This window comes from Schistocerca americana, chromosome 11, assembly GCF_021461395.2.
Source record: "Schistocerca americana isolate TAMUIC-IGC-003095 chromosome 11, iqSchAmer2.1, whole genome shotgun sequence".
Taxonomy (NCBI): domain Eukaryota; kingdom Metazoa; phylum Arthropoda; class Insecta; order Orthoptera; family Acrididae; genus Schistocerca; species Schistocerca americana.
Window position 1 is genome coordinate 115,076,103 of NC_060129.1, and position 17,386 is coordinate 115,093,488.

The following is a 17,386-nucleotide window of genomic DNA, read 5'->3' on the forward strand; positions in this document are numbered from 1 at the left end:
ATCGACATAGCACACTACAAGGATCGGCGGATATCTCAAGAAGCCAGTCTCTCAATTGTTTGCTGCTAAGCCACTCTTTCCTAAACTTTTGGGTGTGTTTTTTGAGCTTTTGCTTCGACATTTCGATGAGACAGTAATAAAATAGTAAAGAAAATTTCTGATCAGAACGCGATTAACTGCACCATAAACATTAACAATTCAACACTATGCACTGTACCGACTTCGGTCCAAGGTAACTTGTAACTGCAATGCTAAAAGCAAACAGCTAAGACTGGAAAGGATTGTTCTGTTGTGTTGAGGCAGGGGGAACGCTATGACCAAGTCTGATTATGAAGAGTTAGCTGGAGCCATATTGTTGCCAGTTTAGGATTTTTGACGCTAAATATGATTTCAAATTGTATATTGGAAAGACTGAATTAAGCGGAAAAATATTGTTGCAGACATCGATCCACAAATACGTTAAAAGATCCGTTGACCGGTAAATTCAAAATTTCACCCGCTGACAGTGTGTAAAATCCGTCAAATTTAGCGGAAATACCGCTAACTTGGCAACCCTGATAAAAACACGTACACGGCAACCATAATAAGAACTTTTACAATGAATAACCCGAAATATTGTCGGTCGGGGAGTAACACTACCTAATGAAGGGGCATAAATACACCACTGGCCATTAAAATTGCTAAGCCAAGAAGAAATGCAGATGATAAACGGGTATTCATTGGACAAATATATTTATTATACTACAACTGACATTTGATTACATGTTCACGCAGTTTGGGTGCATAGATCCTGAGAAATCAGTACCCGGAACAACCACCTCTGGCCGTAATAACGGCCTTGATACGCCAGGGCATTGAGTCAAACAGAGCTTGGTTGGCGTGTACAGGTACAACTGCCCATCCAGCTTCAACACGATACCACAATTCATCAAGAGTACTGTGATTAGCCAGTTTCTCGGCCACCATTGACCAGACGTTTTCAGTTGGTGAGAGATCTGGTGAATGTGCTGGCCAGGGCAGCAGTCGAACATTTTCTGTATCCAGTAAGGTCCGTACAGGACCTGCAACATGCGGTCGTGCATTGTCCTGCTGAAATGTAGGGTTTCGCAGGGATCCAATAAAGGGTAGAGCCACGGGTCGTACGTAACACATCTGAAATGTAACGTACGCTGTTCAAAGTGCCGTCAATGTGAACAAGAGGTGACAGAGACATGAAACCGCCGGGTGATACGCCAGTATGGCGATGACGAATACACGCTTCCAATGTGCGTTCACCGCGATGTCGCCAAACACGGATGCGACCGTGACGGTGCTGTAAACAGAACCTGGATAAATCCGAGAAATGAAGTTTTGCCATTCGTCGTCGAGTACACCATCGCAGGCGCTCCTGTCTGTGATGAAGCGTCAAGGGTAACCGCAGCCACGGTCTCCGAGCTGATAGTCCGTGCTGCTGCAAACGTCGTCGAACTGTTCGTGCACATGGTTATCGTCTTGCAAACGTCCCCATCTGTTGACTCAGGGATCGAGACGTGGCTGCACGATCCATTACAGCCATGCAGATAAGATGCCTGTCATCTCGACTGCTAGTGATACGAGGCCGTTGGGATCCAGCACGGCGTTCCGTATTACCCTCCTGAACCGACCGATTCCATATTCTGCTAGCAGTCATTGGATTTCGACCAACACGAGCAGCAGTGTCGCGATACGATACACCGCAATCGCGATAGGCTACAATCCGACCTTTATCAAAGTCGGAAACGTGATGGTACGCATTTCTCCTCCTTACATGAGGCATCACAACAACGTTTCACCAGGCAACACCAGGCAACTGCTGTATGTGTAGGAGAAATCGGTTAGAAACTTTCCTCATGTCAGCACGTTGTAGGTGTCGCCACCGGCGCCAAACTTGTGTGCATGCTCTGAAAAGCTAATCATTTGCACATGACAGCATCTTCTTCCTGTCGGTTAAATTTCGCGTCTGTGGCACGTCATCTTCGTGGTGTAGCAATTTTAATGGCCAGTAGTGTACGTACTTTTTATTGAAATGAATTCCACAAGGCGACCTTACGATTCCTGTCCTCGCGGCTACCATTGTTCCCTGCTTCCGGCTTTACACTGAGGTGCCAAGAGTCATGGGACACCTAATATCGTGTCGGACCTTCTTTTGTCCGGCGTACTGCCGTAGCTCGACGTGGCACGGACTCAATAAGTCGTTTGAAATTCCCTGCAGCATTACTGAGCTTTGCTGCCTCTATTTTTTGCACGAGTTGACCTCTCGATTACATCCCTTAAAGAGTTCGACGGGATTCGTGTCAAGCGATCTAGATGGCCAATCATTCCCTCAAATCGTCCAAAATGAAGACGGTATCTGTTCGCGAAAGAACTGATGACCATGCAGCTTCTCTACAATGAAATTATAATTAAATCGAAACCATTAGCTGCCGACACGTGTTGTTGATATTCATCAATGGGGACAGCTGAAAATGCGTGCCCCGGCCGGGACTCGAACCCGGGATCTCCTGCTTACATGGCAGACGCTCTATCCATCTCAGCCACCGAGGGCACAGAGGATAGTGCGACTCTTCTTCTTCAGTAGCGCTACAGCCCTTCGTGAGCCTTGGCTTCTTCAACAATCTTCTCCACACTTCTCAGTTATTTGCTGCTCTTTTCCACCCCCGGACTCCCATACTGGTGATATCCATTATTACCTCGTCGATCCAACTTCTTCTAGGTCTCCCTTTCCGCCTAACTGAATGGATCACAGCATTCATCATTTGTCGTTGATATACATCAATGGATACAGCTGAAAATGTGTGACCCGGCCGGGACTCGAACCCGGGACCTCCTGCTTACATGGCAGACGCTCTATCCATCTCAGCCACCGAGGGCACAGAGGATAGTGCGACTCTTCTGATTCTTCAGTAGCGCTACAGCCCTTCGTGAGCCTTGGATTCTTCAACAATCTTCTCCACACTTCTCAGTTATTTGCTGCTCTTTTACACCCCCGGACTCCCATGCTAGTGATATCCATTATTACCTCGTCGATCCAACTTCTTCTAGGTCTCCCTTTCCGCCTAACTGAATGGATCACAGCATTCATCATTTGTCGTTGATATACATCAATGGATACAGCTGAAAATGTGTGACCCGGCCGGGACTCGAACCCGGGATCTCCTGCTTACATGGCAGACGCTCTATCCATCTCAGCCACCGAGGGCACAGAGGATAGTGCGACTCTTCTGATTCTTCAGTAGCGCTACAGCCCTTCGTGAGCCTTGGCTTCTTCAACAATCTTCTCCACACTTCTCAGTTATTTGCTGCTCTTTTCCACCCCCGGACTCCCATGCTAGTGATATCCATTATTACCTCGTCGATCCAACTTCTTCTAGGTCTCCCTTTCCGCCTAACTGAATGGATCACAGCATTCATCATTTGTCGTTGATATACATCAATGGATACAGCTGAAAATGTGTGACCCGGCCGGGACTCGAACCCGGGATCTCCTGCTTACATGGCAGACGCTCTATCCATCTCAGCCACCGAGGGCACAGAGGATAGTGCGACTCTTCTGATTCTTCAGTAGCGCTACAGCCCTTCGTGAGCCTTGGCTTCTTCAACAATCTTCTCCACACTTCTCAGTTATTTGCTGCTCTTTTCCACCCCCGGACTCCCATACTGGTGATATCCATTATTACCTCGTCGATCCAACTTCTTCTAGGTCTCCCTTTCCGCCTAACTGAATGGATCACAGCATTCATCATTTGTCGTTGATATACATCAATGGATACAGCTGAAAATGTGTGACCCGGCCGGGACTCGAACCCGGGATCTCCTGCTTACATGGCAGACGCTCTATCCATCTCAGCCACCGAGGGCACAGAGGATAGTGCGACTCTTCTGATTCTTCAGTAGCGCTACAGCCCTTCGTGAGCCTTGGCTTCTTCAACAATCTTCTCCACACTTCTCAGTTATTTGCTGCTCTTTTCCACCCCCGGACTCCCATACTGGTGATATCCATTATTACCTCGTCGATCCAACTTCTTCTAGGTCTCCCTTTCCGCCTAACTGAATGGATCACACCTTTCATCATTTGTCGTTGATATACATCAATGGATACAGCTGAAAATGTGTGACCCGGCCGGGACTCGAACCCGGGATCTCCTGCTTACATGGCAGACGCTCTATCCATCTCAGCCACCGAGGGCACAGAGGATAGTGCGACTCTTCTGATTCTTCAGTAGCGCTACAGCCCTTCGTGAGCCTTGGCTTCTTCAACAATCTTCTCCACACTTCTCAGTTATTTGCTGCTCTTTTCCACCCCCGGACTCCCATACTGGTGATATCCATTATTACCTCGTCGATCCAACTTCTTCTAGGTCTCCCTTTCCGCCTAACTGAATGGATCACACCTTTCATCATTTGTCGTTGATATACATCAATGGATACAGCTGAAAATGTGTGACCCGGCCGGGACTCGAACCCGGGATCTCCTGCTTACATGGCAGACGCTCTATCCATCTCAGCCACCGAGGGCACAGAGGATAGTGCGACTCTTCTGATTCTTCAGTAGCGCTACAGCCCTTCGTGAGCCTTGGCTTCTTCAACAATCTTCTCCACACTTCTCAGTTATTTGCTGCTCTTTTCCACCCCCGGACTCCCATGCTAGTGATATCCATTATTACCTCGTCGATCCAACTTCTTCTAGGTCTCCCTTTCCGCCTAACTGAATGGATCACAGCATTCATCATTTGTCGTTGATATACATCAATGGATACAGCTGAAAATGTGTGACCCGGCCGGGACTCGAACCCGGGATCTCCTGCTTACATGGCAGACGCTCTATCCATCTCAGCCACCGAGGGCACAGAGGATAGTGCGACTCTTCTGATTCTTCAGTAGCGCTACAGCCCTTCGTGAGCCTTGGCTTCTTCAACAATCTTCTCCACACTTCTCAGTTATTTGCTGCTCTTTTCCACCCCCGGACTCCCATGCTAGTGATATCCATTATTACCTCGTCGATCCAACTTCTTCTAGGTCTCCCTTTCCGCCTAACTGAATGGATCACAGCATTCATCATTTGTCGTTGATATTCATCAATGGGGACAGCTGAAAATGCGTGCCCCGGCCGGGACTCGAACCCGGGATCTCCTGCTTACATGGCAGACGCTCTATCCATCTCAGCCACCGAGGGCACAGAGGATAGTGCGACTCTTCTGATTCTTCAGTAGCGCTACAGCCCTTCGTGAGCCTTGGCTTCTTCAACAATCTTCTCCACACTTCTCAGTTATTTGCTGCTCTTTTCCACCCCCGGACTCCCATGCTAGTGATATCCATTATTACCTCGTCGATCCAACTTCTTCTAGGTCTCCCTTTCCGCCTAACTGAATGGATCACAGCATTCATCATTTGTCGTTGATATTCATCAATGGATACAGCTGAAAATGCGTGCCCCGGCCGGGACTCGAACCCGGGATCTCCTGCTTACATGGCAGACGCTCTATCCATCTCAGCCACCGAGGGCACAGAGGATAGTGCGACTCTTCTTCTTCTTCAGTAGCGCTACAGCCCTTCGTGAGCCTTGGCTTCTTCAACAATCTTCTCCACACTTCTCAGTTATTTGCTGCTCTTTTCCACCCCCGGACTCCCATGCTAGTGATATCCATTATTACCTCGTCGATCCAACTTCTTCTAGGTCTCCCTTTCCGCCTAACTGAATGGATCACAGCATTCATCATTTGTCGTTGATATACATCAATGGATACAGCTGAAAATGTGTGACCCGGCCGGGACTCGAACCCGGGATCTCCTGCTTACATGGCAGACGCTCTATCCATCTCAGCCACCGAGGGCACAGAGGATAGTGCGACTCTTCTTCTTCTTCAGTAGCGCTACAGCCCTTCGTGAGCCTTGGCTTCTTCAACAATCTTCTCCACACTTCTCAGTTATTTGCTGCTCTTTTCCACCCCCGGACTCCCATACTGGTGATATCCATTATTACCTCGTCGATCCAACTTCTTCTAGGTCTCCCTTTCCGCCTAACTGAATGGATCACAGCATTCATCATTTGTCGTTGATATTCATCAATGGATACAGCTGAAAATGCGTGCCCCGGCCGGGACTCGAACCCGGGATCTCCTGCTTACATGGCAGACGCTCTATCCATCTCAGCCACCGAGGGCACAGAGGATAGTGCGACTCTTCTTCTTCTTCAGTAGCGCTACAGCCCTTCGTGAGCCTTGGCTTCTTCAACAATCTTCTCCACACTTCTCAGTTATTTGCTGCTCTTTTCCACCCCCGGACTCCCATACTGGTGATATCCATTATTACCTCGTCGATCCAACTTCTTCTAGGTCTCCCTTTCCGCCTAACTGAATGGATCACAGCATTCATCATTTGTCGTTGATATTCATCAATGGATACAGCTGAAAATGCGTGCCCCGGCCGGGACTCGAACCCGGGATCTCCTGCTTACATGGCAGACGCTCTATCCATCTCAGCCACCGAGGGCACAGAGGATAGTGCGACTCTTCTTCTTCTTCAGTAGCGCTACAGCCCTTCGTGAGCCTTGGCTTCTTCAACAATCTTCTCCACACTTCTCAGTTATTTGCTGCTCTTTTCCACCCCCGGACTCCCATACTGGTGATATCCATTATTACCTCGTCGATCCAACTTCTTCTAGGTCTCCCTTTCCGCCTAACTGAATGGATCACAGCATTCATCATTTGTCGTTGATATTCATCAATGGATACAGCTGAAAATGCGTGCCCCGGCCGGGACTCGAACCCGGGATCTCCTGCTTACATGGCAGACGCTCTATCCATCTCAGCCACCGAGGGCACAGAGGATAGTGCGACTCTTCTTCTTCTTCAGTAGCGCTACAGCCCTTCGTGAGCCTTGGCTTCTTCAACAATCTTCTCCACACTTCTCAGTTATTTGCTGCTCTTTTCCACCCCCGGACTCCCATGCTAGTGATATCCATTATTACCTCGTCGATCCAACTTCTTCTAGGTCTCCCTTTCCGCCTAACTGAATGGATCACAGCATTCATCATTTGTCGTTGATATACATCAATGGATACAGCTGAAAATGTGTGACCCGGCCGGGACTCGAACCCGGGATCTCCTGCTTACATGGCAGACGCTCTATCCATCTCAGCCACCGAGGGCACAGAGGATAGTGCGACTCTTCTTCTTCTTCAGTAGCGCTACAGCCCTTCGTGAGCCTTGGCTTCTTCAACAATCTTCTCCACACTTCTCAGTTATTTGTTGCTCTTTTCCACCCCCGGACTCCCATGCTAGTGATATCCATTATTACCTCGTCGATCCAACTTCTTCTAGGTCTCCCTTTCCGCCTAACTGAATGGATCACAGCATTCATCATTTGTCGTTGATATTCATCAATGGATACAGCTGAAAATGCGTGCCCCGGCCGGGACTCGAACCCGGGATCTCCTGCTTACATGGCAGACGCTCTATCCATCTCAGCCACCGAGGGCACAGAGGATAGTGCGACTCTTCTGATTCTTCAGTAGCGCTACAGCCCTTCGTGAGCCTTGGCTTCTTCAACAATCTTCTCCACACTTCTCAGTTATTTGCTGCTCTTTTCCACCCCCGGACTCCCATGCTAGTGATATCCATTATTACCTCGTCGATCCAACTTCTTCTAGGTCTCCCTTTCCGCCTAACTGAATGGATCACAGCATTCATCATTTGTCGTTGATATACATCAATGGATACAGCTGAAAATGTGTGACCCGGCCGGGACTCGAACCCGGGATCTCCTGCTTACATGGCAGACGCTCTATCCATCTCAGCCACCGAGGGCACAGAGGATAGTGCGACTCTTCTTCTTCTTCAGTAGCGCTACAGCCCTTCGTGAGCCTTGGCTTCTTCAACAATCTTCTCCACACTTCTCAGTTATTTGCTGCTCTTTTCCACCCCCGGACTCCCATGCTAGTGATATCCATTATTACCTCGTCGATCCAACTTCTTCTAGGTCTCCCTTTCCGCCTAACTGAATGGATCACAGCATTCATCATTTGTCGTTGATATACATCAATGGATACAGCTGAAAATGTGTGACCCGGCCGGGACTCGAACCCGGGATCTCCTGCTTACATGGCAGACGCTCTATCCATCTCAGCCACCGAGGGCACAGAGGATAGTGCGACTCTTCTGATTCTTCAGTAGCGCTACAGCCCTTCGTGAGCCTTGGCTTCTTCAACAATCTTCTCCACACTTCTCAGTTATTTGCTGCTCTTTTCCACCCCCGGACTCCCATACTGGTGATATCCATTATTACCTCGTCGATCCAACTTCTTCTAGGTCTCCCTTTCCGCCTAACTGAATGGATCACACCTTTCATCATTTGTCGTTGATATACATCAATGGATACAGCTGAAAATGTGTGACCCGGCCGGGACTCGAACCCGGGATCTCCTGCTTACATGGCAGACGCTCTATCCATCTCAGCCACCGAGGGCACAGAGGATAGTGCGACTCTTCTGATTCTTCAGTAGCGCTACAGCCCTTCGTGAGCCTTGGCTTCTTCAACAATCTTCTCCACACTTCTCAGTTATTTGCTGCTCTTTTCCACCCCCGGACTCCCATACTGGTGATATCCATTATTACCTCGTCGATCCAACTTCTTCTAGGTCTCCCTTTCCGCCTAACTGAATGGATCACACCTTTCATCATTTGTCGTTGATATACATCAATGGATACAGCTGAAAATGTGTGACCCGGCCGGGACTCGAACCCGGGATCTCCTGCTTACATGGCAGACGCTCTATCCATCTCAGCCACCGAGGGCACAGAGGATAGTGCGACTCTTCTGATTCTTCAGTAGCGCTACAGCCCTTCGTGAGCCTTGGCTTCTTCAACAATCTTCTCCACACTTCTCAGTTATTTGCTGCTCTTTTCCACCCCCGGACTCCCATGCTAGTGATATCCATTATTACCTCGTCGATCCAACTTCTTCTAGGTCTCCCTTTCCGCCTAACTGAATGGATCACAGCATTCATCATTTGTCGTTGATATACATCAATGGATACAGCTGAAAATGTGTGACCCGGCCGGGACTCGAACCCGGGATCTCCTGCTTACATGGCAGACGCTCTATCCATCTCAGCCACCGAGGGCACAGAGGATAGTGCGACTCTTCTGATTCTTCAGTAGCGCTACAGCCCTTCGTGAGCCTTGGCTTCTTCAACAATCTTCTCCACACTTCTCAGTTATTTGCTGCTCTTTTCCACCCCCGGACTCCCATGCTAGTGATATCCATTATTACCTCGTCGATCCAACTTCTTCTAGGTCTCCCTTTCCGCCTAACTGAATGGATCACAGCATTCATCATTTGTCGTTGATATTCATCAATGGGGACAGCTGAAAATGCGTGCCCCGGCCGGGACTCGAACCCGGGATCTCCTGCTTACATGGCAGACGCTCTATCCATCTCAGCCACCGAGGGCACAGAGGATAGTGCGACTCTTCTGATTCTTCAGTAGCGCTACAGCCCTTCGTGAGCCTTGGCTTCTTCAACAATCTTCTCCACACTTCTCAGTTATTTGCTGCTCTTTTCCACCCCCGGACTCCCATGCTAGTGATATCCATTATTACCTCGTCGATCCAACTTCTTCTAGGTCTCCCTTTCCGCCTAACTGAATGGATCACAGCATTCATCATTTGTCGTTGATATTCATCAATGGATACAGCTGAAAATGCGTGCCCCGGCCGGGACTCGAACCCGGGATCTCCTGCTTACATGGCAGACGCTCTATCCATCTCAGCCACCGAGGGCACAGAGGATAGTGCGACTCTTCTTCTTCTTCAGTAGCGCTACAGCCCTTCGTGAGCCTTGGCTTCTTCAACAATCTTCTCCACACTTCTCAGTTATTTGCTGCTCTTTTCCACCCCCGGACTCCCATGCTAGTGATATCCATTATTACCTCGTCGATCCAACTTCTTCTAGGTCTCCCTTTCCGCCTAACTGAATGGATCACAGCATTCATCATTTGTCGTTGATATACATCAATGGATACAGCTGAAAATGTGTGACCCGGCCGGGACTCGAACCCGGGATCTCCTGCTTACATGGCAGACGCTCTATCCATCTCAGCCACCGAGGGCACAGAGGATAGTGCGACTCTTCTGATTCTTCAGTAGCGCTACAGCCCTTCGTGAGCCTTGGCTTCTTCAACAATCTTCTCCACACTTCTCAGTTATTTGCTGCTCTTTTCCACCCCCGGACTCCCATGCTAGTGATATCCATTATTACCTCGTCGATCCAACTTCTTCTAGGTCTCCCTTTCCGCCTAACTGAATGGATCACAGCATTCATCATTTGTCGTTGATATACATCAATGGATACAGCTGAAAATGTGTGACCCGGCCGGGACTCGAACCCGGGATCTCCTGCTTACATGGCAGACGCTCTATCCATGTCAGCCACCGAGGGCACAGAGGATAGTGCGACTCTTCTTCTTCAGTAGCGCTACAGCCCTTCGTGAGCCTTGGCTTCTTCAACAATCTTCTCCACACTTCTCAGTTATTTGCTGCTCTTTTCCACCCCCGGACTCCCATGCTAGTGATATCCATTATTACCTCGTCGATCCAACTTCTTCTAGGTCTCCCTTTCCGCCTAACTGAATGGATCACAGCATTCATCATTTGTCGTTGATATACATCAATGGATACAGCTGAAAATGTGTGACCCGGCCGGGACTCGAACCCGGGATCTCCTGCTTACATGGCAGACGCTCTATCCATCTCAGCCACCGAGGGCACAGAGGATAGTGCGACTCTTCTTCTTCAGTAGCGCTACAGCCCTTCGTGAGCCTTGGCTTCTTCAACAATCTTCTCCACACTTCTCAGTTATTTGCTGCTCTTTTCCACCCCCGGACTCCCATGCTAGTGATATCCATTATTACCTCGTCGATCCAACTTCTTCTAGGTCTCCCTTTCCGCCTAACTGAATGGATCACAGCATTCATCATTTGTCGTTGATATACATCAATGGATACAGCTGAAAATGTGTGACCCGGCCGGGACTCGAACCCGGGATCTCCTGCTTACATGGCAGACGCTCTATCCATCTCAGCCACCGAGGGCACAGAGGATAGTGCGACTCTTCTGATTCTTCAGTAGCGCTACAGCCCTTCGTGAGCCTTGGCTTCTTCAACAATCTTCTCCACACTTCTCAGTTATTTGCTGCTCTTTTCCACCCCCGGACTCCCATGCTAGTGATATCCATTATTACCTCGTCGATCCAACTTCTTCTAGGTCTCCCTTTCCGCCTAACTGAATGGATCACAGCATTCATCATTTGTCGTTGATATACATCAATGGATACAGCTGAAAATGTGTGACCCGGCCGGGACTCGAACCCGGGATCTCCTGCTTACATGGCAGACGCTCTATCCATCTCAGCCACCGAGGGCACAGAGGATAGTGCGACTCTTCTTCTTCTTCAGTAGCGCTACAGCCCTTCGTGAGCCTTGGCTTCTTCAACAATCTTCCTCCACACTTCTCGGTTATTTGCTGCTCTTTTCCACCCCCGGACTCCCATGCTAGTGATATCCATTATTACCTCGTCGATCCAACTTCTTCTAGGTCTCCCTTTCCGCCTAACTGAATGGATCACAGCATTCATCATTTGTCGTTGATATACATCAATGGATACAGCTGAAAATGTGTGACCCGGCCGGGACTCGAACCCGGGATCTCCTGCTTACATGGCAGACGCTCTATCCATCTCAGCCACCGAGGGCACAGAGGATAGTGCGACTCTTCTGATTCTTCAGTAGCGCTACAGCCCTTCGTGAGCCTTGGCTTCTTCAACAATCTTCTCCACACTTCTCAGTTATTTGCTGCTCTTTTCCACCCCCGGACTCCCATGCTAGTGATATCCATTATTACCTCGTCGATCCAACTTCTTCTAGGTCTCCCTTTCCGCCTAACTGAATGGATCACAGCATTCATCATTTGTCGTTGATATACATCAATGGATACAGCTGAAAATGTGTGACCCGGCCGGGACTCGAACCCGGGATCTCCTGCTTACATGGCAGACGCTCTATCCATCTCAGCCACCGAGGGCACAGAGGATAGTGCGACTCTTCTTCTTCTTCAGTAGCGCTACAGCCCTTCGTGAGCCTTGGCTTCTTCAACAATCTTCCTCCACACTTCTCGGTTATTTGCTGCTCTTTTCCACCCCCGGACTCCCATGCTAGTGATATCCATTATTACCTCGTCGATCCAACTTCTTCTAGGTCTCCCTTTCCGCCTAACTGAATGGATCACAGCATTCATCATTTGTCGTTGATATACATCAATGGATACAGCTGAAAATGTGTGACCCGGCCGGGACTCGAACCCGGGATCTCCTGCTTACATGGCAGACGCTCTATCCATCTCAGCCACCGAGGGCACAGAGGATAGTGCGACTCTTCTGATTCTTCAGTAGCGCTACAGCCCTTCGTGAGCCTTGGATTCTTCAACAATCTTCTCCACACTTCTCAGTTATTTGCTGCTCTTTTCCACCCCCGGACTCCCATGCTAGTGATATCCATTATTACCTCGTCGATCCAACTTCTTCTAGGTCTCCCTTTCCGCCTAACTGAATGGATCACAGCATTCATCATTTGTCGTTGATATACATCAATGGATACAGCTGAAAATGTGTGACCCGGCCGGGACTCGAACCCGGGATCTCCTGCTTACATGGCAGACGCTCTATCCATCTCAGCCACCGAGGGCACAGAGGATAGTGCGACTCTTCTGATTCTTCAGTAGCGCTACAGCCCTTCGTGAGCCTTGGATTCTTCAACAATCTTCTCCACACTTCTCAGTTATTTGCTGCTCTTTTCCACCCCCGGACTCCCATGCTAGTGATATCCATTATTACCTCGTCGATCCAACTTCTTCTAGGTCTCCCTTTCCGCCTAACTGAATGGATCACAGCATTCATCATTTGTCGTTGATATACATCAATGGATACAGCTGAAAATGTGTGACCCGGCCGGGACTCGAACCCGGGATCTCCTGCTTACATGGCAGACGCTCTATCCATCTCAGCCACCGAGGGCACAGAGGATAGTGCGACTCTTCTTCTTCTTCAGTAGCGCTACAGCCCTTCGTGAGCCTTGGCTTCTTCAACAATCTTCCTCCACACTTCTCGGTTATTTGCTGCTCTTTTCCACCCCCGGACTCCCATGCTAGTGATATCCATTATTACCTCGTCGATCCAACTTCTTCTAGGTCTCCCTTTCCGCCTAACTGAATGGATCACAGCATTCATCATTTGTCGTTGATATACATCAATGGATACAGCTGAAAATGTGTGACCCGGCCGGGACTCGAACCCGGGATCTCCTGCTTACATGGCAGACGCTCTATCCATCTCAGCCACCGAGGGCACAGAGGATAGTGCGACTCTTCTTCTTCAGTAGCGCTACAGCCCTTCGTGAGCCTTGGCTTCTTCAACAATCTTCTCCACACTTCTCAGTTATTTGCTGCTCTTTTCCACCCCCGGACTCCCATGCTAGTGATATCCATTATTACCTCGTCGATCCAACTTCTTCTAGGTCTCCCTTTCCGCCTAACTGAATGGATCACAGCATTCATCATTTGTCGTTGATATACATCAATGGATACAGCTGAAAATGTGTGACCCGGCCGGGACTCGAACCCGGGATCTCCTGCTTACATGGCAGACGCTCTATCCATCTCAGCCACCGAGGGCACAGAGGATAGTGCGACTCTTCTTCTTCAGTAGCGCTACAGCCCTTCGTGAGCCTTGGCTTCTTCAACAATCTTCTCCACACTTCTCAGTTATTTGCTGCTCTTTTCCACCCCCGGACTCCCATGCTAGTGATATCCATTATTACCTCGTCGATCCAACTTCTTCTAGGTCTCCCTTTCCGCCTAACTGAATGGATCACAGCATTCATCATTTGTCGTTGATATACATCAATGGATACAGCTGAAAATGTGTGACCCGGCCGGGACTCGAACCCGGGATCTCCTGCTTACATGGCAGACGCTCTATCCATCTCAGCCACCGAGGGCACAGAGGATAGTGCGACTCTTCTTCTTCAGTAGCGCTACAGCCCTTCGTGAGCCTTGGCTTCTTCAACAATCTTCTCCACACTTCTCAGTTATTTGCTGCTCTTTTCCACCCCCGGACTCCCATGCTAGTGATATCCATTATTACCTCGTCGATCCAACTTCTTCTAGGTCTCCCTTTCCGCCTAACTGAATGGATCACAGCATTCATCATTTGTCGTTGATATACATCAATGGATACAGCTGAAAATGTGTGACCCGGCCGGGACTCGAACCCGGGATCTCCTGCTTACATGGCAGACGCTCTATCCATCTCAGCCACCGAGGGCACAGAGGATAGTGCGACTCTTCTTCTTCAGTAGCGCTACAGCCCTTCGTGAGCCTTGGCTTCTTCAACAATCTTCTCCACACTTCTCAGTTATTTGCTGCTCTTTTCCACCCCCGGACTCCCATACTGGTGATATCCATTATTACCTCGTCGATCCAACTTCTTCTAGGTCTCCCTTTCCGCCTAACTGAATGGATCACAGCATTCATCATTTGTCGTTGATATACATCAATGGATACAGCTGAAAATGTGTGACCCGGCCGGGACTCGAACCCGGGATCTCCTGCTTACATGGCAGACGCTCTATCCATCTCAGCCACCGAGGGCACAGAGGATAGTGCGACTCTTCTGATTCTTCAGTAGCGCTACAGCCCTTCGTGAGCCTTGGATTCTTCAACAATCTTCTCCACACTTCTCAGTTATTTGCTGCTCTTTTCCACCCCCGGACTCCCATGCTAGTGATATCCATTATTACCTCGTCGATCCAACTTCTTCTAGGTCTCCCTTTCCGCCTAACTGAATGGATCACAGCATTCATCATTTGTCGTTGATATACATCAATGGATACAGCTGAAAATGTGTGACCCGGCCGGGACTCGAACCCGGGATCTCCTGCTTACATGGCAGACGCTCTATCCATCTCAGCCACCGAGGGCACAGAGGATAGTGCGACTCTTCTTCTTCTTCAGTAGCGCTACAGCCCTTCGTGAGCCTTGGCTTCTTCAACAATCTTCCTCCACACTTCTCGGTTATTTGCTGCTCTTTTCCACCCCCGACTCCCATGCTGGTGATATCCAGTATTACCTCGTCGATCCAACTTCTTCTAGGTCTCCCTTTTCGCCTAATTGAATGGATCACACCTTTCATCATTTTCTCTGGAGTTTGCCATTCTCTCCAAGGGTCCTAGCCATCGTATTCGCCGTGATTTCACAAATTTTACTATGTCCATGCCTTGTATTAACTTTTGTAATTCGGCATTGTAGCGTATTCTCCAGCCTTCTTCCTACCTTATTGGCCCATGGATTTTGTGTAGCATTTTCCGCTCAATGGTTCTTAGCGCATTTTTATCGTGTTCTGTCAACGTCCATAACTCTGACCCGTATGTGATAACTGGGCGTACTAGAGAATTATATATTAGCAGTTTAGTTTTTCTTGTAACAAGGCTATTTTTGAAAAGTTGCATATTTGTAAAGTAAGCTCTGTTTCCTGCTTGTATTATTTCCCTTATAGCCTTTCCAATACTGTTATCATTTGTTATTAGGGCACCCAAGTAGTTAAAAGAGGACACTGCATTGAAGCATTTCCCATTGATGTTTAGGTTTTTAGGGGTTCTTCTGGTCTCACATTGTGACATTACCATATATTTTGTTTTGTTTTCATTTACTATGAGGCCAGTTTTAAGGCTTCTGTTTCCATTGCCCGGTATGTTTCTAGGAGTGTATTGGTATTTCTTCCTACTATAGCAATGTCATCAGCGTATGCACATATCTGGCTAGTTTTCATAAATATGGTGCCTCTTTTGTTGATTTTATTTACTACACTATGCAGGGCTATGTTGAATAGGACAGTGGAGAGACTATCCCCTTGCTTCACACCTTTACTAAAGTCAAAGCTTTCACTTGTTCTACTAAGGACCTTTACTTTTGCTCTTGTCTCTGTCATCGTTATTCTGATTAGTCTTATTAGTTTAGCACATATATCAACTTCTTTCAAAACTCTGTATAACTCTTGCCAATTTATGAAGTCAAAGGCTTGTTTGAAGTCGATGAATATGAAATGCAGATCTATATCATATTCATAGAACTTTTCCATCATTTGTCTTATCACAAATATTTGATCAGTTGTTCCTCTGCCTGGTCGAAAGCCACACTGATATTCCCCTAGTATGCCTTCTGCACACTTCTGTATCCTTTCGTTTAATGTACTTGTCCTGTCCTGTCCTTAGGAATGTTACACCTCTATAGTTTTCACATGCTGTTCTGTCCCCTTTCTTATAAATGAGAATTATTATTCCAATTTTCCAATTATGTGGCATAGTTTCTGTTTCCCAAATATCTGATATTAATGTGTGCAGTTCCTTTATTACAGCCTGACCACCAGATTTTATTAAGTCAGCAATTATGCTGTCTTCCCCAGGGGCTCGATTGTTTTTTGACTTGTGCACAGCCTGGAAGACCTCTTGTAGTGTTGGCTTTCTTGTTTCTTTGGTGTCGTTGTTTACTTCCAGCTCCACTCTTTCCTCCTGTGTGGCTGTCTCTTCATCTTCTAGGCTGGTGCTTAGTGTATCTTTGAAATACTCTGCCCATCTTCCCGCTATCTGTTCTTCCTCATCATCTTCCAGTCTTTACCGGAACAGGCCATTGTTTTTGGTTGGAATCCATTCTTCGTTTTGCCTATGGCATGATAGAACTTTCTTATTTCACTCCGTTCCTTTAATTCTTCTAGTTCTTGAAATTTCTTCTCATTCCACTCTCTTTTCTTTCTCTTTAGCTCTTCTCCTTAATTCTCTATATTGTTCCATTTTATTTCTGGTTTCTCTCTGTAGCTCTTTTGTTCTTGCCCTGTTCTTTGCCTTTGCTGCTAACCTGCAATCTTCATCAAACCATTCCTGGGTTCTTCTATTCCCTCTTACGCCTATTATTTCCTCTGCAGCATCCTTAATGGCTTTTTCAATGCTGTTCTATCTTTCATCTACTCCTACTGCTGTCTCTTGATTAGTCAACTTTCTGCTTAGTGTTACTTGATATTTTTTTACTTCGAGATGTTCAGTTTGTCAGTATCCCATTTCATCATATTTGCTATTCTGTTGCCATTTGTTAGTGACAGTTTCTCTCTCAAGACTGATTTTATCACGAAGTGGTCTGAATCATAGTTTGGTCCTCGCAGCTCCGTACATCCGTAACTGACGTCGAGTGGCGTGCAATCACTAAAATATGGTCAATCTGACTGAGTACTCCATTGACTGCACACCTCCATAGTAAGTCTCTGTTGTCGT

The 17,386-nt window shown here is 47.9% G+C and overlaps 9 non-coding genes across 9 annotated transcripts; all 9 read right to left on the reverse strand.

Moving 5' to 3' along the window:
• Positions 1-2,488: 2,488 nt before the first annotated feature.
• Trnat-ugu lies at positions 2,489-2,563 on the reverse strand. Its single transcript has one exon. It is a non-coding gene; the product is annotated as a tRNA-Thr (tRNA).
• A 2,554-nt stretch (positions 2,564-5,117) lies between these two features.
• Positions 5,118-5,192, reverse strand: Trnat-ugu. The gene has a single exon. It is a non-coding gene; the product is annotated as a tRNA-Thr (tRNA).
• Positions 5,193-5,446: 254 nt separating this feature from the next.
• On the reverse strand, positions 5,447-5,521 carry Trnat-ugu. The gene has a single exon. It is a non-coding gene; the product is annotated as a tRNA-Thr (tRNA).
• Positions 5,522-6,104: 583 nt separating this feature from the next.
• On the reverse strand, positions 6,105-6,179 carry Trnat-ugu. Its single transcript has one exon. It is a non-coding gene; the product is annotated as a tRNA-Thr (tRNA).
• A 254-nt stretch (positions 6,180-6,433) lies between these two features.
• Trnat-ugu lies at positions 6,434-6,508 on the reverse strand. The gene has a single exon. It is a non-coding gene; the product is annotated as a tRNA-Thr (tRNA).
• Positions 6,509-6,762: 254 nt separating this feature from the next.
• Positions 6,763-6,837, reverse strand: Trnat-ugu. Its single transcript has one exon. It is a non-coding gene; the product is annotated as a tRNA-Thr (tRNA).
• Positions 6,838-7,420: 583 nt separating this feature from the next.
• Trnat-ugu lies at positions 7,421-7,495 on the reverse strand. Its single transcript has one exon. It is a non-coding gene; the product is annotated as a tRNA-Thr (tRNA).
• Positions 7,496-9,394: 1,899 nt separating this feature from the next.
• On the reverse strand, positions 9,395-9,469 carry Trnat-ugu. The gene has a single exon. It is a non-coding gene; the product is annotated as a tRNA-Thr (tRNA).
• A 254-nt stretch (positions 9,470-9,723) lies between these two features.
• Trnat-ugu lies at positions 9,724-9,798 on the reverse strand. The gene has a single exon. It is a non-coding gene; the product is annotated as a tRNA-Thr (tRNA).
• Between the last annotated feature and the right edge of the window lie 7,588 nt (positions 9,799-17,386).